The sequence below is a fragment of the Stegodyphus dumicola genome, chromosome X1 (genome assembly GCF_044657685.1).
Source record: "Stegodyphus dumicola isolate Sdum_Otavi_A_Nest chromosome X1, ASM4465768v1".
Classification (NCBI taxonomy): domain Eukaryota; kingdom Metazoa; phylum Arthropoda; class Arachnida; order Araneae; family Eresidae; genus Stegodyphus; species Stegodyphus dumicola.
The window spans coordinates 60,356,972-60,380,170 of NC_140780.1; the positions used below are offsets into that span (position 1 = coordinate 60,356,972).

General features: G+C 32.2%; 1 protein-coding gene and 1 long non-coding RNA gene across 3 annotated transcripts in view; one reads left to right on the forward strand and one right to left on the reverse strand.

Annotated features, from left to right (window-relative positions):
- LOC118185692 (transient receptor potential-gamma protein-like) overlaps nucleotides 1-23,199 on the forward strand; it is a 438,602-nt gene that overhangs the window by 123,299 nt on the left and 292,104 nt on the right. For both annotated transcript variants that reach the window (XM_085808683.1, XM_035355739.2), the window contains exon 2: nucleotides 12,892-13,010. The gene's annotated coding sequence lies outside the window, so the exon portion shown is untranslated. The remainder of the gene's footprint in view (nucleotides 1-12,891; nucleotides 13,011-23,199) is intronic.
- The window catches only part of LOC146993158 (uncharacterized), a 119,322-nt gene that overhangs the window by 56,325 nt on the left and 39,798 nt on the right, over nucleotides 1-23,199 (reverse strand). The window contains exon 2 of the long non-coding RNA XR_015038795.1: nucleotides 14,801-14,854. This is a non-coding gene — a long non-coding RNA (uncharacterized LOC146993158). The remainder of the gene's footprint in view (nucleotides 1-14,800; nucleotides 14,855-23,199) is intronic.

Consider the following 23,199-nt stretch of genomic DNA (forward strand, 5'->3'; position numbering starts at 1 on the left):
ACTTTTATTTGAAAAAGGTTAAATCTTCAGTTACTGGTTTAGCGTGTTTTGCACCTATTGAAAATGCATGGGGGACACAGACTGCAAAGACTGCAAAGTACGAAATAAAATCTATGAGAGAAATTCAGAGACATTACTTGATTACAAAGTTGAAGAAAGTCGATGGCATAGCTTGAAATTCAGGTACAAAGTAGGATTGCTGAATCACATGCTTTGTTACTGTGCATTTTCAATAAGAGTTAGTGAGATATTTAATTCAGATTTTTATTATTATAATTTTTCATCACATGCGCCAAGAAATGATTAGTGATAAAGGCCTGAAACTGTTCTGAAAGGAATGATCTTGAAATGGATCTAGTGCTTAGTGACAGTGTTTATGTTTCTAAGCGGAATACAGTGAAGATTGTGTGTTGCAACTAAAATCGGATTATGATTGAAATGTTTAACATGAACTTTATTGAATATACTGCTTTGAAAGAGGAGTACTTTCAAATATAGCTGACTAGAACTATATACAATTCTGACTACAAAATTATTGCACCATAAAGAAAGCCGAAAAACAGCGTAAAATTTCCGTGATAGGTACAGCATATTAGAATCTGAAAATGATTAGAAATGCAAAGCAATGTAATAAATAGCAAGTCTTACTCCACCTGGAATTAGAGTAAAATAGAAGGAAACAGGACACATTTTCGATAGAGAATTTGTGCTTCTTTCTTGTTTTACAACAAATGTAGAATATACCTCCAGTAAAAACAAGGAGCATATAGCAACATGTGTCTGAATTTGATTGCAAGAAAATAACAGCGTACCGCAGTGTTATAATTATTAAAATCTGCTCGCGTTAACGAAATCCTATCACTGTAATGCAAATAGATAACAGATGCATATAAAAATTTTACATTACAGATAACATAAACTGATTGCATACTAAATAATAATTGAAACATAAGTTGTGCACATGAAAATAAAACTTAAAAAACAATTTTTTTACAAACTAAAGTAAATAAATGAAATTAGATTAAACAGAATCTATACATTGCAGAAAATCTTGTTAAGTTTTGAATTCTAAATGAATAGCTTTAGACAAGAGTATTTAAGTATAATTTTAATGTAATTCTAGGATTCAAAATAGTAGCTGAATAAATATCGGACATTAAATAAAAGCATCAACACTCACAGAACTAGAAGTAGCTTGACAGTATTTTCACAAAAGTAATAACACTGTTTTTGCATTAATTATATAATGCAATTATTACAATCCTTAAAGAAATGAATCCGAATGTTTAGATAATTTGCAATTGTTCGAAATATTCTAAGTACCTGTTTGAAACTATAATGTGTTTAGTTACCAATAATTAAACAAATAGTAATCTGGGAAAAAACTCACAAAATAAGTTGCACTATGTCCGGTAATGAATTGGGATAGACAGGGGATTATGATTTTATCATGCACTTTTTGTAAGAATTTGTAAGGTCTTCGTCCTGTTACTCATTCTCTAATTCTAGCTAGTTCTGCACAGCTAAGATTTTGAGATGATATTTTGACGCATACACGGGCCCAAGGTGTTTCTAAGATAGTCCTAGTTTGATTTAAGGCTGCTGTTTCATTCATTCATCTGCGTTTTCGTGGCAGATTTCGTAGCCATAAAAATGGAACAGAAGAATTTTCAGATGGAAGCTAAAGACGGTAACAAAAATCATAAATAATAAAAGAAACAATCACTATTAAAAACAGTTAATATTAGATCTTGTATCTCTTTACGGGTAATTTGTATCAAATATTTTTGTTTATTTACAGCATAGTTTAATCTAGCATTGGATTTCAGCATTTTTAAAGAGAATAACTGTGTTATAACTCAAACGTTGCAATTAATTAATTTCTTGATCGAAAGAATCTAAGTTATTAATCTTTAACAGAAAAAAGGAGCTATACATAGGATTTGAAATTAATTCGTTTGATGGCAGAATGTGTTGAAGTATTCTTCCTCGAATAGTCAAGATGAAATTCTGCAAAATACTAAAACAAAATTCTCCACGAAGCTATCCCTCCCTTAGGCAGATAGACTCGCAAGCTTTATCGTAATAAAGCTCCATTTATGGATATTTTGTTCTTATGTATTCTTTTCGAGAATTCCAAATTATATATATATTTTTTAAATATTTGAACATTCGGCTTTAGATTCACTATTTTAGGACACTAAAACAGGGGTAATAAGTAAAAAGCCGCCACGAAAAACTATAAAATTAATTTTAAAATAAACTTACTTCTTTGTCATTAGAGCTGATAGCAAATTTAATTTTAAAAAAGGAAAATTAAAAATTTAATCTGTTTACACGGGTTAAATTTTAGAAACCTTATGGAATGTGGAACATTCGTGAATTGGATAGTTTCGTGAAAACAATTTGAACCGTCACGAGAATATTATAAAATATGAAACTTTATGTAGATAGTATCAAACAACTGTTTCCTTACGATATAAGTGCTCAGTCAGATCTGCTTTCGAAAAGCGACTTCAACTCTGTAAATTAACTTTCTTAGCAAGCATTGCTTTATGACAAAGAAGCGAGTTCGAGTATGTGTCTCCGTCCATTTCTCTGGAACTAGTAATTAGGGGAATCATAATACAAATGTTCGTGGGTTCGAATTCCGACGAACGGCCTGGCTGAATGGGAATTTCTATGGATTTTTCCATGTGTAACGTGTATAAAAAAGCAGTTTCCTTGAAACATTCCTCAAGACATCCCTTCCCTTAGGCAGATAAGCTCGCATGCTTTATCGTGATCAAACCATTATAAAATTTCAGTATAATGGTTGTTGTTACTACCGGAAATTAACCTTCTAATAATTTATTAACATCTTTCGGATCTAATAGGCAGTTAACCAGGTAAAATGTTCCATGTTTATGCATTGTTTCTAGACAAAACATATATTATGGACATCTAAATCTCATATCAACATCACTAAAAATCTATGTGGATCTAAATTAATTCAAGAAAATATTTAAGCAGAATAAGAAACATCAATCCATTGCACAAGTACCTGAACCTAAAATGCTTTCTTAACTTCGTCTTTACGTTAAATTACTAGCTGTTTTGTGGATATAAATGTTACATCAGATTCCATGCATGGGAAATTTAAGGGGCTAACTGTATGGCTGCTTTGGATTTTCTTTTTCGTAAACTGAATCAAACCCAATTCTTCTTAAAGCTCCCTCCAAGGAGCTCCTTTCCTAAGACAAACAGGTTTCGAATACTAGAAAATATTTGCTATTGTGTTAAATAACGACTTCGGTAGGCAACATTTTTACTCTGAGTTAATGTATCTTTCTGACAAACTGTAGAACCGCCAGGAGTTTCTGAGCGAAATTTTCTGAAAAATAAGATTATAGTTTTCTCGGAAATTAAACAAGGATATTAGGTTTCCCCGATTGATATGCATTCCACACTTACCACAGCAGTGCTTGAGGGAAATATCTTTAAATCCTTACATTTACAAAGACACTTAGGTTTATTATAAGTGTCATATCATTTTTGGTTTGCTGTAAAATATATGATCTAAATTTTCAAGTTGTTGTTTTTTGCTTCACAATTGATGCTGATACAAAAACCTTTCTGGTCATTTTGTAGAGTCATTAGGCTCTTTTGGAACAGGAAATATGAAAAATGTGCAACGCCGTCACCGGGACTCGAAGCTGGACCTCTCGAATAGACGCCGAGTGAGCTACCGTTACACCACAAAGTCATGCTGGAAGAAGGGAGAAAATACTTTATAATTTCATCATATGTGTGGTATACATTTTAAGCAAAAGGTGGTTAAAATGAATAGCCGTTATGTATTATGTGTGGTAAATGATGAGTTTCCTTTTCAGAATATTTATATTCATATTTAGTTAGACGAGTTCTAAATATGATAGCTACATAAGTACATTGAATGCATGATGCTTAGTGATTGTAGCACATCCAGTAATAAAACACTAACGATGTACAATTTTTTATTCTTTCTGAACAGATTGCTTTTACAATCATTATAAAACAGATACGTTGTCACTGAATAATGATAATTCCTTAATGATTAGAATTCCTCGAGAAGAAATATTTCTCAAGGAATTCTAATCATTATTACTACGGTTTTGGTTTTCTGCATCGTCTTTTCAGGCAGTAAGGGAAATTAAATGCTACTCAATGTCAAAAGCACTTAGAAACGTAATAAATACGATTTATCATAAATTTATGCAAAGAATGATTTGCAAACGTATGAGAAGAAGCACGATGTTCAGAAAGCTTTCTTACCCGAGAAAACTCAGGCTTGATATATTGTTCTGGTGACAAAGCAATAAGAAAACTATTGTTTCAGAAGTCATTTCTAACGTACGAATACTAGAAACAAAATACAATGAAAAGCTCATATTTAATTTTACTCGAAGACAGAAGTAGAACTTGGGTTTGTTCTTTTTAAAAAGAGTCCTTCTCTGCCGGAGGGAAGATGAATTTTGGTATGCAACAGACAGCTGAAAAATTGAAGTCGTGTAAAAATAAAAGTAAAGTTATATATTGCTAGTCATTTGTTCAGTTTTAAAACAGCGTGTTACAGCTAATTCAAGTGTTAGAACATTTGTCTCCGTAAAGAAAGATTTTTTAGTCTACTGATAATTAATAAATGAGGGAGATTTAAAATCATGCCAGCGGCTAACTTCATGTATTTAAAAATTCAACTAATTAAAGGATAGAATTTCAGTTAAAGCAGTAAATATTTATTTCTTCAAGAAATTTGTTCTTCATTGCTATTATAATTAATTTTGAAGTGCTTAGCTTATTTAATACTTATTTAATACTTTCGTACTATGATATTACACTTCCAGTTACATTATGTTTCTAGATAAGAAGTTAACTTTTATGATATATTTTCTCCTTTTTATAGAGGCTATTATATTTTACAATATGTACTATGAAACGAATTCCTTCCTTTTCGAAATAATTTTATCATTAGTGTTTAAATGTATTTCGCACTTCTTATGCAGAACATCTATAATGATGCTGTTTGTAATTACTTATCTTACTTATCTGCTCTAGCTTATTTCCGTAAATTTTAGTTCTCCGTGGTTTTAGTTCATTGTCTGTTTGAATATATGAAACACTAAAATTTTCATTACTGTGCAATATTCCAACAGAGTGTCTAAATAAATGTGAAGGATGTCAAGATACCGTAGATAAATTACTATCTCAGCTACATTTCAAATAGCAATATTTTCTGTATTCAATTTTCTTAACATTCTCAGTTCAGTTTTAATTGCATATAACATAATCTTTCGGAATTATTTAGGTGTTTGTAATGTTTGCACATGACACTAAGCATAAACCATTATCAAATGTAACAACACATTTATTAGAGTTAGCAGTCTGTTAAGAAATGTGTAAAGTCTATACATACTCTTATGCGTAATAAACTACACTTCAACATACATTAAACCTCTGAACGTCACCTCATTTGAAATTTCAGGAAATATTCTTTATTTTCAGTCATTAACTAAGAAAAATAATTGAGACCCTTATCTACGTTTATGATTCATATTGTATGACCTGCTAAAATATGTGCATCCAATTTTTCAAGAGCTTTGGTAACGCAGAGCCTTACAAAGATAAACCATGAGCCACGCTACCCCTCTGAAACGCCGAACACCACATACAGAATCACACAATATAATAAAGTAATTGTAAATTCACTAATGTTAACGGCTACAGGATAATCCATAACATTTCATACCTGATAAAGTCACAGATAACTTTTGATTAGAAAGCTACATATTATGGAAAATGTGTGAACATAATATTTTAATGTAATCCTTAAGCTTGTTTTTTCAAATAGCATTATATCTATATGTTACCGTATGAAACACCGGCATTGTATATAATTCCGGACGATTTTAGGCAAAGTACGAAATATGAGAATTATTAAATACTTTCCCTAGGCATTCTATAGAATGACAAATGCTCTTTAGGGAAAGTATCAAAAAGGGTTTATAATGAGGCTACTATTTAAAAGACATTCATTCCTCAAAAATACAAATGTTATTTTGAAAAAGTACTGAAAGAGTGGCATTAAAAACTTATTCAAAACATGTGAAAAAAAAGATAGTGAGATGGCCTTTGTACAACATAATAAATTTCGATTTCCTATATATCTGAGACTGGGAATCAGTAATATGAACCTTACAAAGGAAATTGAATTCAGAAGCAATCATAAGTGTCACAAGCAATGCCCTTTTTAATACCTTTTTGTTTTATCTGGCAGAGCTTACAAATGTGGTTGTGCAGTTCAATATCATTACGAGTAACGTTTTTGTATTTGGTTAAAAGTTCCTTCAACATTCTGCCATGTCTCCGTGCTCAGTACTCAAATAAGCTTTCATAAAGTACGGAAAATGATTAGCGTCCGTGACGTAATATTGTATAGTACTGATGCTTTCTGTAACAGGATAAATGAATGTACTATTGTTTTCCACAAACAACAACACATCCTGGCAATTTATCAGCCAGTGGTCCCATGGTTCCTTCTTAGTAGTCAGTTTGGCCTTTTTACATCATTTATTAACTTCTGGTAAGTTGTTTGGCTCTTCGAAACGAATCGAAAATGCCTTTTATACTTTGCCGGTTTGTCATTTGGCATTCTATAGAATTCCTAAGAAATGTGTGAAATATGAATCGTTTCCTACATTGCCAGTTAGTTTTAGGCATTATATACAAAGCCTAGGCATTCTATAGAATGCCAGATTTTAAACTTTGCCGATAGCATATGTTGCCTATACATAATTTGTCAAAAGGCCTAATGATTCCGAAGAGTATATTTAAAACTTTTAACTTAAAACTTTTGTTATAATTTAAACATTTAATACGCATCATACGGGAAAAATGTGGCTCGTCGATGTACAGGTTTATGAAAAAGTCATTATGAATAGAAAATGTTTATGGAGCTCTGCAAACCTTCCTTTGGATAGATAGATATAACTTATAAAAATATCATTCAGATAAGTTTTCCTTTTGCTTTGAGCATCTGATTGCAGCTACTATATATTCCGTTTCCAAATTTGCAGGAAAACTTGATTTCAGCTAAGGAATGAGTAACAAATATATTGAAGGAATTCGTGTTTACTGAAATCATTAAATCTATTCTTCAAGGCTTCTGATAACATATCAAACAATACCCCTTTTTATAATTATTTACAGACTTTATCCAGACGGAGCACCAGACTGGATTCACTTATTAAATTTAACGCTAGAATACCGCATTTCAACTTCATTGTGAATGCTGTTATTATATAAACGTCATTTATCAGTTGGTTTGGATTTTAGGGATGCATTTACAGCTCATTTATGTATCTAACCTTAAAGTCATGTTTTAACTCTGTGACAAGCTTTACTATCAATTAAGTTTGTATTATACTCTAAGACTCGGATTTTTTTCCCGGCGAATTGAATCCACATCAGTAATTAATATTTTCTAACGTAGCCAATTACAATCTGGAAACAATTTCTGGTTGAAAATTTGAAGCTGAACACTGCTAGTTCAGCACGGTTTCCGAATCCTGGTGAAAGGGCTGGCTGAATGGACGTTTCGGTGGTTTTTCCCATGTGTAAACTGTATACGAATCAGGTTCCCTTTAGAACGTCCTCCGCGAAGGCATTCCTCCATTTAGGCAGATACCCTCGAATACTTTTCCATAATCAAATAAAGTAAAAATCTAACTTTGAATGATAAGAATGTTTCTGTCGATGCATTTGTCACCATCAAAAAATCAAAAATTAGCTATAATTCCAAGTCTGCTTTTAGGAAGCATTACGTTACAACATATACTTAAAAATATTTACTATTTGGAGTCAAATTTTCAAACTACTTCTTTAGCCTAATTTATTACTACTATTGAAAATTTCTTTTAGAGAAATAAAACTAAGTTCTGAATTTATACGATAACTTTTAGAATAAAGATAAAGTATTAATTTGTGATTTATATAATGAAGACTAGGAACATCGCAAGAAATAGTTCCCCTAGCTAATATTTACTGAAATGCCCTTATAATGTGCGGACATTTTACATTTATACAGCCAAATGTGTAAACTTCTAGCAATTATTTCTCTAAGAAGTAGCGCAACGATTTGTCTTAAATTTTTATCTAATATAATTGCAGTGCACAGCTCTTTTAACTCCATGCACGTTTCACAATGAATATTGCATACAATATGTTTCATGCTCGAAACTTTAAATTTAAACCTTCAGTTGATCAATTAAAGCTTAAACTTAAACCTCCAGTTGAGAAATTCAGCTTCCCTATCCCCAAGGTAGAAAGTCGAAAGATTTTATCAAGGTGCTGATAATGCGAAAATGGCGGTTTACATCTTTTATGGAGTCCCCGTTCACAACAGTAGATTCCTCTTGCTATAACTAACGATCGCTCTCTTTCCCACATGCGCTAGAGGGAGGTTTGTAATATTTAAGCGACTCTCGCTGTCTCTCTGAATTCCAAATTAGTCTATTCGTATAGTGAACTGTTGGCAGGAGAAAAATTTACTGGATGCTTCTGACAGATAAATATCATCTTGCAATGATTGCTGTATCAAATGATATATTGATGTGGGATAGGATACAATTGTATTGAGTTCAAGTAGATGCGCAAAAATATGGAGAATAATTAGGATTTAAATTTTCCGAGCTAAGCTCAGTATCTGATGCATTAAAATAGAAAAAGGAAATACACTGAAAGTGCCATTAAATTAACTTCCCCGTTTTCAAAACATAAGTCTAGCTTGCTTATTGTTTTCCCTTTGAAGTGCACTTTATATAGAGGGACGAAATGAGGCCAGCTTTACGCAGTTTTAAGAGAATTTTAAGCTTTGGGCAGTTTTTGTGTTTACCAGAAGTCTTCCATGAGGACTCATGTGAGAACATGGAAACATCTCGTGATCTGCAAGATTCCCAGATTTGTCTGCGTGCGACGTAATTCTTGGGAGATTTCTGAAGATCAGAGTGTACATTGATATACTGCGAAGCGTATCGGAATTAAAAACAAATATCAGACAAGAAATCGATCAGATTCAACCTGACCTGCTTCGTCGAGTGATGGAAGATTTTCGGTTAAGATTAAATGATTGTTTACATAGAAATGGCTGTCACTTGAGCGGCGTTTTTTTAAGATAATAAAATTTCATGAAAAACTGAGTACCTTAAAAATTTCCCGCTTCAGTGGCGGACCCTATATATATATATATGCATGTGTGTATGGTAATTACCTATGTGTCTTATTTAGTTTTAAAATAGTGTAGTTGTTCTGTAGTATGATAATTATACTAATTCACCTGATTCTATAAATTTTAGTTATCAGAATATGCAATTATAAAATCCTATAACATTTTAAAACACAAGTTTAGCAAAATAAAATGAGGGAGTTTATTTTCGAGTAAACACGATAGATATAATCTTAGTTAAACATGCAGTTTGTTTCAAAATATGTACTACTAAATATGAATTAAATGGATGGTTGCAGACCTATTGTTTAAAAATTAATCAAATAATAGGCCTTAAGGTAATGACAACTTTGGCGACGTGACAATTTTATCAAATATATGCGAAACTCAAATTTTTACCCGTAGATGGGAAATAGTTCTCATAGCAGAAATCATAAAACAAAGTGTTATACTCATATCACCAAAATTGACCTAAATATCACTAACTAAACTTTTAAGGACTTCCTGTAAAAACCGCTTAATCATTCATGATAGGTCTTCGAATCTGGAACTGTCAAATATGCTTTTCGTGCGAAAACCATTAAGTTGTGTTTCAAATTCTCGTTTGTAAAAAAGTATAATTCTACGCTTCTTTTAACTTCCAGCTTATAGAAACGTAAAGTTAGAGAAAATAATTATCGTTCTGTCGTATTGTCTAAATACAGTAAATGCATACTTTAGTTTCAAATAAATCTGTTTTTTAATGTGCTAGTCTGATGGTTACACATATTATAATAGAAACTTAAAAACTGCTGTTTGTGGGAAAACATAGAACAAATGTACCGTCAAATATTACAAACAAAATAACACGCGCCTTCTAAGTTTTAGCTCGTCCCTCAATATTTTACGAAGCAATGGCAGCTAGCAAAGCTAAAGTCGATAACGCGACTCAAAGGGAGGGAGTTGTAACTGAATAACAGGTTAGCCATTGCTGCCAAAGTCTCTTTCTCAAACTCAAGAACTTTGCGCTTAGAGACATTAATTAGTATTCTATTGGGGGGACAGAAGCAGAAGTGATAGTACAGGTGAAATAATAAGATAATTGGACTAATTAAAATAAAACCCAAACTGGAATTCATGTTAGAATTCGAAAATATTTATTAACAGGAATTCAGTTTTGATTCGGCAACTAAGTAAAGTTCTCAAAATTATCTCTAAAGGATGAGAGCTGTTTAAGCCATACAATTTTGACAACTTTTTCCAGGTATAGTTTTGAGCATTAACTACTGATTTTCCTCCGGTAAACGACTTCTTATAGGTTAATAAACATTCTACCTGTTGCAATTATTTTACATAAGAATAACTTACTTATTGAAACGGGAACTAGTATAAAATGTTCTAAGTTTTATTAATTCCTATAAAGAAATGTCAAGTGGCTAAAATCATCAAAATAAGAAGCTCTTTCTCACTTGAATAATTTCTTAAATCAGAATTTTGAATCCATTACTAACCTTTCTAAAGCTAGTAAGTCATGGAATTTATTTAAATATCGTGCATAGTTTGGTAGTGATCTGAACGGAAAAGTCAGAATTTCAAAAGGAACGATTTTCTGTTCTATTGTAAACAAGATTAAGTATTTTGCAGAACACTGTCTACCAGTTTAGTAAGATTTAGCATAGTACTTGCTTCGAATGAAAGAATCACGAGTCAGCTTATCTGTTGAAATGATCAGATATTTTTTATTAAATATGAACACAATACTGAGGTAGATTTTTTTGCCTAATTTTGCCATTCATGCTAGGGAATTTCTCGTATCTCTGTTATTTCAAAAGACTTAAAGGTTAGATCATTTGAGTACGGCAGAGGGCGTGAGGCTTACCTTTTCTAAGAGTATAAGGTATTTCTCCCGCCTTCTTAGCATGCCTTCGTGGTGTAGTGATCAGCACGCTCGGCGCATATTCGAGAAAACCGTGGTTCGATTCCAGGCGAGGGCATTCTCATTTTACATTTCTTCTGCTTTAAAAAAAACTTACCTAATATTTCTATAGTGGCGCCCAAACTAAAAGGTGGTGCATGATGATTCTTCCCCACCAGGATTTGGCGACTGGGTCCCCTAAAACCCCAGTCGCCGTTTAAAAGGGGGAGTATGTAAGGCATTTCCCCCGCTTCTTAGCATGCCTTAGTGGGTAGTAATCAACACACTCGACGCGTATTAGAGAGGTCCATGGTTCGAGCTCTGGCGAGGGCATTGCTCGTTTTGCATCTTTCCTGCTTCGAAGTGGCCTAATGTCTCTACAAGAGAAGGGATATTTTCGTGGACAGTTTTCTAAGGAAAACTGACTCGCATTCCCATTACATGTGAAGAAAACCACATTGCAGCCCATTCGTTCGATTGGCTCGAACCCAGGTCGAGCCAAAAATATTTAGTGTTCTTAACCCTCACTTTTTGGTGAGGCAATGATGCCTTTGTGAAGAATTTTCGAAGAACTTTGGCTCTTATTCAGGTTGATATGGGGGTGAAGATACTCTGAAAAACTCTCGTGCGTCCAGCCTATTCATCGGGGTTCTGTACGTGTCGAACCTTCTATTATTCAGAGATCTTAAACACTCGGTCACTTGTAGGAGCTAGAAAACTTCTTTTGAAAGTTTACTTTTTAAAAGTTTACTTTCAAAAACGTTGGTTATTAACTGATCTCTTTCTTATTTTCCAATGAAGTTTTTTGTAACTTATAATTTGTATTTCTTTTTCTAGTGAAGATTTATTAAAATACTAAAGAGATTGTTTTTTGCTTATCTCGATATAGCGATTATGTTAAGAAGAATAATTAAATTATTATTTCTTCTTCAGACTATCATGACTAATGATGACCAGTTATTATTTACATCATTATATTCATAGAATGTGTCATGTCAGCATAGAAAATATGTGAGTTTCATTATTCCGCTTTATAATCATGTTATCTATATTTTCCTAATGAACACTTTGTTTTGGTTTTCATTGTTATTAATTGTCTTATAATAGAATATTCAGGGTTAAATACATTTCTATGATTATACACTTTTCAAATATTTGGAAAATTTGCTTTGTTTTCTTTTAAGAGGAGATTTATTTCCCAATAACTGATTCATTCTGAACAAATATACTTTGCAGTTGCAGGTTACAGAGGATCACTTACAATATTTGAATTCTCAGCTAATATATGCTACATAAATGGATGTAATATAAATATATGTAACATAAGATATCTATCGACTTATTCCAGAATTTTATCATTATTATCGAATGCCAGGAAATGATTTTTATAAAGTAAAAGGGTAACAAAAGAAAGTTCTTCTGATCTCTGTACTCGCTAATATTGACTTGTAATATATTAATGTCATGCTCGTTAACCAGCGTAATTTCATGCCTGCAATAATTTCTTTATTACATTTCAGCGGTGTTATACATTTGTAAATTGTTGTTAAATGCATTGTATTTTCAATATTGTTAATTCTTTGATAAGAATTATGTCTTCTTTTCATGCTCTTCCCAGCTGACCGTCAATTAAATTGATTAAGGCATTTAAGATGAAACTGGTTAAACTTCTGAACTTATAATTTATATCTAAATTAGAAATTTTGATTTATGTGTCTCAAAATTAGGACAAAATAAATTACATTTTATTGCATTTCAGGGCATGGAATGGAAAGAACGTAGTCCTGCATTAACTAGAATTATTGAAAGGTACAGCGGACCAGCTACAGAGGAGGTTCCTTGAATCAAATTATGTTAAGGTTGGATTGCCAAAATAAGGTAATAATTTAAAAATTATATGACAATAAGCATAAAATTTTAAACTATTGGTCTTACGTAAGAAGAGAATCTTAAGCATAAAATTTTAAATTTAAACTGTTGGTCTAAAGTAAGAAGATAAGTAGTCAACAATTTAGTACTTGTAATTCTTTCATAACAATTTACAGTGTGCTGAATAAATTTAACTCTTAGAATCAATCTCGTTAAAAAATATAAGAACTTAAATATAAAAGTAATAGAGTTTGCTCCTAAGCTTTGAAAAATAGTATATTTATAATTATTTACGAATACAAATAAAAAGCTAATTAATGCTAATTAGGGGAGCGTGCATTATTATCCTTTCAATAAGGGTTAAAATTGTGAATGAGCTCTAAGAAAAACTGGTTCATATAATGTAATATGCAACATTACTTAAATAAAATTCAATATGTAAATTACAGAGTTTTGTAGCTTTAGCCTTTCGAATTATTGTAAGAAGGCAGTACAAATAATGGATATACCCAAATATTCATTAAACGCTCTCCTGCCAAATAATGCGCTTCTCAAAGTAGCATTAAATAGTCCAAAGTATATTTTTTTATTCTTCTTATGCATTAAGTAATTAATAACAAAATTACTTTATTAGCCATAACTTTAAGTCTGCTGTAAATTAATCATAGAACTACGACCAGAATGAAATCTAAAGGTTATAAATACATAAAGAATCACAATTTAGTGGTATAATTTGTAATGGTTCGTACCATGTGTTATAGAATTTAAAAGCAAAATCAACAATAAAACATGAATTATATAATACAAAATCTTTTAATTTTCAGCTTATTTAGCAAGTCCGTATAACAGAATATTATCTTCATAGCTTAAAGCCACTTATTTGAAATGAGTAATACTCTATGAAATCCACTGGCAAACTATTTGGTCACATTAAAAAGAATTATTTTGCGAGGCTATAATCGTTCGATTTTAATCAAAGAACTGTCATTCTCAGACATTAAAAGACAGGTTGATGCATGATATTTTCTGCAAGCGTTCTCAACTGTCACATCAAGGTAAAAGAGTATCGTGAAGGGAGGGGAGGAGTACACATATTGATGCTCCACACGCTAGCGGTAAACCATCCTTTCTTGAAGGTGCAAAATAAAGTATTTAGAACTGTTTCTTTGTTTCGTTGAGAAATTTAGTTACATTGCCTAAAGGAAGATAGTATAGTAAATAAAAGCTAAAACATACATTCAGAGCGCTCAAGAATTATAAATGTTCAGTGGACTAAGAATAGATTGATATCTCTAATGATACTTAACAGTTTTGTGAAAAATGATAACTGGGTTTCTAGGAAATTAAAACAATACTAACATTCTTAATACAAGTTTTATGCTGAGTTTAGGGAAAAAAGAATCAAATTATGCTCAATGAACAGTTTTAATGAAATGTACCTCACTGTGCTCCACAACTTAAGAAGGTTTGAAATAGACGCCGAATGAAAATGTTTCCCTTCTGGTAAATGACAATTTAAGATGCAATAAATCATACCTCTCATACTTCGTTAGAACATTAAGAAGCTAAACACTTTAAGCCTTTCTTTTTTATACACTCTTGAACAGTATGGTATTTCTTACTGTTGTTTATATTTCAATAATTTAGACCAGATTTCAGTCTTGTCTAATACTAAGATAGCTCATGTTTCAATATTTTAATTGCATTTAAAGAATTTCAACCTCAACCTTTGGAATCATTATACTGTTTAAATTTGATGACTTTTGATTATTCGTATGTAATATATATAAATTACTTACCTATGATTATCGTTAAGTAAACCCTGTGTAATAACCGCTTCATTATGGGCACATCTGTAAAATAAATATTATTGTTAGTTTATTAAATAATATAGCAACTGGGTGTACCTTTTCGCTTACAACATTATATATAATCGTGTATGTCGTAAATAAACTACTTAACATGTTTGCATACACATATGTTTTTAGTAAAAATGTATGCTATTTGCACAGGGACTTTTTTTATGTTTTCGCTTTTTTATTATATCGTAAATTTCTTTCTTGAAGCTATCAGTAATCTTAGACACGAATAAGCTTTATTTTTAAATGAAGAATTGTAAGATTCCTAGGTGTTTTAATCTAAGGTAAAGTTGAGGAATCTTAAGAACTGATAAGCAAATAATCGCTTGAGTTCGTGAGACTGAGAACAAAACGTAAGAAGGGTGAAATTACCCTTTATTATTCCAATAACTTTTTAACAGACGACTCCTTTCTTTACAATAAAGTTACAATTTTCTTACAATAAAGTTACAATAAAGCCTCCACTCGGGCTTGAACTTAAGAAACTAAGGTCTAAAAACTAACTAATCTTAACTAAAAAGATATAGACGAAGCTATCAAGATTCTAACAGATTTGGCCCCTTAACGTTAATTAACGGCGAAGCTATCAAGGACCTAAAGTACGGTCGAGCGTAATAAAAGCTTAAGAGAGAGAGTAGCCTGAAAAGACGAACGCGAGCTACTCAGAATCACAGGCTCTCTAACGAAATCAATAGAATTTCACAGTTAAATACGCCTCATCATTTGGATTCAAACGCGATTCTAAAAGTACTATTTGCCAGCTGAAAAACAAATACTTTCAAGCCATACTGAATCCAAACCAGGGGTTGGCAAAATCCGGTATATTACGAAATCTTGTTCCATGACATTTTGATCGATTTTCCACCCTATTTTATTTGACAACACTAGAAATGCTAGAACGCATGAACATCCACCTCAGAATACTGTTATATCATTTTTAGTTGGCTTAATTTATAAATGAAACAATGAAATAAGAATATTGTTGAGATACAAAGACTGCTTAGAAAACGGAGTTTGGAGAAAAAACATGTCCTGCGTTACGTTTTGCTTTAAAAGTGAAGCAGAGTACATGTCAATCATCTGATGGCCAATAGGAAAAGAAAATTTAAATGAGAAACAGATACACCAGTCTCCGACATTGGAATCACGAGGAGAAAACTTGACAAGAAATGGAAGAAAAGAGTAACATGATGAATTTGGCAGATTTTGAAGATTTAAAAGCTGAAAAAGGTTATTGATTAATGAGTGGCCTTTTCATTTTAATTTGCGGGATGCTCCAGTTCAGACTCAGTTAGAACTTATTTTATTCAATCGAATGAACGAAATTTCAAGTTTCTCTAAAAGAAGATAAATTAAATATTTTCTGCGTTATGCCAAAGAGTATTTAGTTTTATTTGGATCGACATATTTATGCAAAACACATTTTATCAAAGACTTTTCAAGAAACACTTCCTTGAAAACCTTTTTCATGAAGTGCATGAAACACAAATATAGTCCACAAGTTACTGAGAAAAATTTATATTGGGTATTAAGAATTGCTGAAAGTAACTTAGAACATTATTTGGACAAAAAAATCGTAAACAAACATTTGGGATTTCAGTGTCTCACGTTATGTACATACAGTGTCTACAAAGGTTCTTTATCCTGCCCTTTATTTTTGTTGGTTGTAGACATATACTTATAATTACAAAAATGTTTTAAATGACGCTTCAGGTTTTAGAATTTTTAAATTTAAAGAAATAAATGTTTGTGAAAAATTACGAAGTTTAATATTTTACCGGTACCTCTAGCCCCTATACTTACATTTAGGAAACTTTTGTACTCCCTACTTTTACTCGTTACTCGTTATTTGTACTCAACGAAAAATAAAATATCGTTTAGAAAAATGCTTCTGATGGTAAGAGATTATGTAACGAGCATTTCCCTGCTGATTACTGAGAAAAATATTAATCAATATAATTTTTAGTTTTCAAAAAGTTGGTCTTATTCACAGAATCTTACGGAATTCGTGTTCTAGAAAACACTGGGAGGCTTCAGCAATATTATGGACAATATTACGAAAAGGTACGTAGCCAATTCGTAATATTAATTTAATTAATTAAAATTGAAAAATATTTGTATTTCAAGGAATTTTTATGATTATCAAACTATGATTCTAAAGTATTTAAAATTTATGAGAAAATTAATAACCCATTTTGAGACTTATAAATTGCTTGCGAGAAAATTATTTCGTAATAAAATGTAACAAATATAACAAAACTTTAAATAAAGGTATTAGTAAATCCCAAAAGAGTATCATTTAAAGGAAAAAATAACCTCGAATTATCCAATTCATTTATTAACCATCCTCTTAATGAAAACCCAAAACGACATCTCAAAATTCTAAAATAAAATACCTCGGAAAATTTTTGCCGTACGGGAGTTTAGACTGCTTCTATTTTATTTTCTATATATAACGAGTATAATTTTTTCCTAAATATAAGTATGGGGACTACAGCAATGTATAAAAAATTAGATTTTATATTGTATACAAAACTGATGCCTTTAAATTAAGAAATACCAAAACATGACTACTTGCTTAATTTGAAACATTTTCGTAACTAGAAGTATATATCTTCGACCAAGGGTTCCGAAAATAAAAGTCAGGTAACTTGACATTTGTCTACATGGTGTTTGTTAATTAACAGCCGTTTTCAAAACACAGAGTTTGTAATAAAAATAAAAATGTATGAAAACCTAAGCTATTTATAAAATATCTGACTTATCATCGATTCGCTTTTTTTTTTTTGCTTCATATTCCTTGAAATTCAAGCCCACATTTTACACTTAATTGGTTCACCCATATATAGGATCGTCCTGACACCATGCTCACCGTTTGGGGGTTATTTAAAATAAAAAGTATAAATTTAAGTGAATACTGTAATTTTTATAATGATTTCTAGGGAAAAGGTCCCCCAGAGCATCTTGGCAAAAGGTACGGTCACCGCAAAAAATCGTCATACAACAACCATTGCACCTTGGAACGGGCTTGCCCGCATGATGAACTAAGAAGACCGTTTTGACCCGCGATTGCCCCCCCCCCATCTAAGCATTTAGGAAGAGAGAAAAACATAAATCCTAATTTAAATTTAATATTTGTTTACCCTTTAAAGAAATTCTGACTGTTTAACACGAGTTTTTAATGTTTACTTCCGTATTAATAGAAAACTTAATTAGTCTTTACTGAAACTTTGAATATGAAGCAAAATTCCAGATTTAAGTTGTCATTTATTGGTTGCTATGCAAGTGATTCTAAATCATGTTAATTATTACAAAGAACCTGATGTTCCAAACAGAGCCAACAGTAAGTTATGAAAAGTATCCTAACTGTTGTAACCATATGTATTGTATGTTCAAGACTGCACAACGTGTAATGGTCATAAAATGTAAAGAACGATAATACTGCTTTATGTGCGAAAGAAACAGCGGAATTAACAGAAATCACGCGATCGTTTAACAATGTGAAAAATGACCATATTTAAATGCAAACAGACTTCAGTCCTTGTTTCACTCTGCATTTCTTCCTTAATTATAACAAGAACACCAAAAATGATTGCTACCTAAAATCGTTTAATTCATTGAAATTTAATTATTGTTAACGCTATATATATACTCGTGTGCAAAATTAAGACATTTTCACATTATGTGAATTTCTCAAAACATTAGGGACTGTTTTTAATGAAATTTGATATTAATATACATATATAACAGAGAAAGAGATTTACCATTCCAAAGTTATTTTATGTACGCATGACTATCAGTATACCTCATAGCGAAGAGATATCCAAAATCCATATTATGATATCGAACTGAAAATGAGTCTATTATAGGGGGTACAGTCATCTCTCTCACGCAGACAGATAACACAGTGTAACGGCATCCTGGACAGAGGCAGTTGAAGAATCCCTGTGGCAGTCCATCCCACTCCTGCAGCAAGGCAATTTTCAACTCCGAGATGGGTTTTACAGGGCGATGACAAGATGAAATCATCCTCCCAAGAGAGTCCCAGGCATGCTTAATAGGATTAAAGTCAGAAGATATGGCTGGCCAATCAGTGAGAAGAATATTCTCATTAATCCTTGACTAGCTGAACTCCATGTGGGCGAGGGTTGTCTTCCATTAAGACTAACTCAGGACCAGCTCCGACCCTAAAATGTCGAATATAGGGCTCTGTAACTCACAGCAGTCCATGAGCGTTTGTCAAACATATATAGGGATATGCGGCCATCCCAAAATAATGTCTGTCCAAACCATCACACCTTCACCACCGTAATGATCCTTTTCCCTGATGAGGGAGGCTTGGTATTGTGTTCCAGACTATCTTCAGAAATGGGTACGCTGAGAATTAGTGTCCAGGCTGAATCGCGACTCATTTGTAAAAACACGATGCTCCAGTGAAGGCAGGTCCAAGACGCATGTTGTCTGCACTCTGCTAAATGCGTTGTCTCGTGTGCTGCAGTGAGCGAGACTCAAATAGACAGAGCGGGAAGCCGGTCATCTGGCATACAGCCCTAGCCCAAGAAAAAATTGGCAAATATAGGTAGCGAAACTCGGATTCCAGTAGGACCATACAGCTCACGTTGGAGCTGTGAAGCTATAGCAGTGCTGTGTCACCGCGCTGAGAGTGACAAATAACGATTTTTGTTCGTCGTTGCGGATCATGATCGAAATTATCCAAGTCTTCTCGCAGCTCATCCAGTGTCCTCAAACTATTTCCACAAATTGCTCACAACATTAAATAGCAGACTAGGCGTTACATTGAGCTCTGTAGTCACCTGCTTTTGTCATTGGCTCCAATCTACCAAAACTTTTCCATCTCATTTTGTAATCTTGACGTTCGTGGCTACTTATTTTAATTGATACTTTACAAAATTTACGCAACTCTTGCGAGAAACACGCCGAATGCCGAGAAGTAGTTACAAGCGCACAAATCACCGAAAACCCCTCGTGCGCTTATATACCCTCCATAAACACAGCTATGCAGACACGCACGTGTAGGTCTTCATATTCAACTCTGAATAGTAGCGTAATTCTCTGGCGGCAAAATTAATCCTTTTGGTTCAATACATTTCGTAAAAATAAACATAGTTAGCAAATTCTTTAAATTTTGCACACAAGAGTATTTTATTACAGATACAAAGTCGCGGTTACAGTAACTGATTAAAAGAGAATTTTTTTAAATCTTTTGCATTTCGTTAAAGCAAACTTCGATTATATTTTATTTAATAAAATTTGTATGGACATTCATCATGTTTTATGATTGCCTAGATAAGTTCAGAAACGTATACTTGTGCCACGTGACTTGAATTTGACAAGTGCTGTGTAATGAGAATTCGCATTAAGCAAGGAAAATTTACATAAAACAGAAATAGATTCCAAAACTTGGCCAAACTACCCTGCTAGATAACCTAATCACTTTCTTCTGATACTCTATTAAAAATATTATAAAAATATTTTTGACAAGTGTTTGTGCTGATTAGCTATCGCTGAAGGTATTGTAGATTAATTTTAAAAACAAGCACATTCCTTATTTTGTTTCTTTAGCTCTAAGAATCATTTAACAAGTGTCCTTTTTTCTTGGAAAGTAACATCTCCTTTTTTCTACAGAATCTTGATTTCTAACATGTGTTTCTAATAAAACTGTTATTTCTCGCTTTTTTTACATATCGGTATAAATTTCTACAGTAGGAATTTAATAAACTTTTGCAGTACGCATCTGTGAAGATTTTTCCTTGATTTTGCTCTTCTCAGTGAAGGATTTATATTAAAATATGTCGACTAAGCTTGAGCTTTCCCGTGCTTTTTTTCGTGTGTGTGTGTGTGGGGGGGGGGAATGAGGGATAAAATTTTGAATTCTAAAACTTTTAAATGCACTATCTCTCTGTGAACAAAGCTTATGTAGCTGAGACGCCATTTTCACCATATTTCCTTCTTCAGCTTATACTTTGATCTGTAAGTTTTCAGTAACCCAAGATTTCACATTATCAATATCATTCCCTGCTGGAAATCTAGTTCTAGTAGATCATCGATTCTGGTTCCAGCTGATCCGATTAGACTTTTAGATTGAGCTGAAATGTGGTCATATGGTCGTATTCAAAACTTTCCTTTGATATTTTTTACATGCTAAAATAATTTAAAAAACTATTCGCAAATGGTTTAGAGCTTAGCCACTTTTTTATGAAGTGTTATGTGGAAACATTTTTTTATTTTTTATGTTCATATAATTTATGCTTTAAGTTTCTTTATAGCTGCAAGGGATTTTGTTGTAGTATTGCTTAATTTAAAATTTTAAGCTGACAATTATTTCTGAAACCTTGACAAAGTAGCCTTGACATGTAACCGTGAAATATATGTAGGAGTACATGTATTTATAAGGCTGAATTCTAATTGAAATAATACTTGTGGAACATGAGGTATGACTGATGCAAGTAACCATTGGAACTGTGCTGAGAGACAGAATCTCAGTGCTCTGAGACACTGAGAGGTCCTTCTCAAATTCAACTTACTTCGTTCAAGATAAAATTTATCTTACAGGAATCGTAATGAAAAACTCTCGTCAAACAGCTTCTGCTCATGTGTTACAGAAAATGTAATAGCCCTAACTTCGTTGAGAGTTTATCCAACATTTACAACAGAATTTTATATTGCAACATATTTACAACAGAATATTTACAACAGAACTTACAACAGAATTTTATAGATAATTCTTTACTTTATAGAAGTTCATTTTGCGCTAGGAATCGCAATAATATACTTTCGCAAAATTATGTGAAGCAAAATGCAATTTTGAACTAAGTGGAATTCTTTATAATTCAATGTAATCATCGTAAGATGGAATTTAGTAGATATGCTGATTTTTGACATTTGATAAGATATAACTACTTCAGTATAATAATTCCTCTTCAATCAGTATCTTTGAAAATATATTTAATTAAATGCGAAGAAGCAGATAAGATAACTGAAGTTTAATTTTCTTATTTTCTTCTCTTTCTGTTTAATGAATGAGGGAAAGACAGCACAGAGCAAAATATTTCCTTTCTTGCTTTCTTTCTTTTTTTGTGTGTGTGTGTTTAATCAAAATAAATGCTTCCAAGAAACTTATAAACATTTCGTGGCTATAGTAGCGATGAAGTCGCTCTAGTGAAACATGTCTTTGAAAAAAATCCACTTTCTGTAGTTCATACGTTCCCCCGAATTTATTTTCCGACTCGGGGAAAAAATGGATCACCTATTTGCACTATGATATAGCCTTTCAGGCTCATTAGGCGCCCTTACTTCGATCAGCTGTTAAAGATCCCTTGGAGGGTGAGGAGTGGTAACTTGATATTTACGTCGCTATGACTACATGCAATGGAAGCTATACCCAACTTTTAGATGATCTTAGGATATCTAGTTCTTGTCAGATGGGTAGTAAAAAAGATTTTCTTTTAGTGGTGAAGTATGTGCTTACATAGCTAATGTAATAATTAAGATATATAGTTCTGTCGAGCGACCGAAGTTTATCAAGCTACGTATTGTTTCATAAATTTAACTAAGAATAGATTATTAGCAATTCGTACGACTGTGTTTCTCTTTCTCTTTTATGTTTATTTATTTACTTGTGTTTATAATTCTACATATTGGATAAATTTAAATATCCAAATTAAAGCTAAGAATGCCTAGGAGGCCCTTGTTAAGAGAAAAGGAGTAATTAATGGAATCTCTGACTTCTAAAACTGTTGGTACTTGTAAACTGAAAAGGTCTTGCATAATAAATGAAATGAATGCAATTAATTGGAATAAAAAGAAATATTCAAACTGATTTTGAGGTAACTTTTTAAACCACCCTGAATCTGAAAAATTTTATATTAGGAGCAATTTTTTGTTTAAATTTATTCTGTTCAAATTATATGGACATCCATTGACGTGCATTCTATTAGTAATATTAACTTACCTCTGCCATTTTTATTGCTAATAACTTCAAAGATTTCTAAACGAATTACCCTTTATTACTCTGAGATATCATTTAGTGATTAACTTTTGCATGGTTACATGAATGAATTTTTCTCTATTCCATATTAAAAAACTTATATTTATCATTCGAACCTTCAGCACCATTTTCTATAGATAAGCTACTATCTTTTATTTTCATAGCTAATCTTGCTATTTCACCTGCTCATTAGAGAACTATGTAAAGGCATTACTAAAATATGCATAAAAGACATTCCTAATATGCAAGTGAAAAAATATAAAGCCATATATATATATAATGTGTTTTTCCATTGGTGTACCCGCACTTGCAACATTCTGTCTAACTCAAT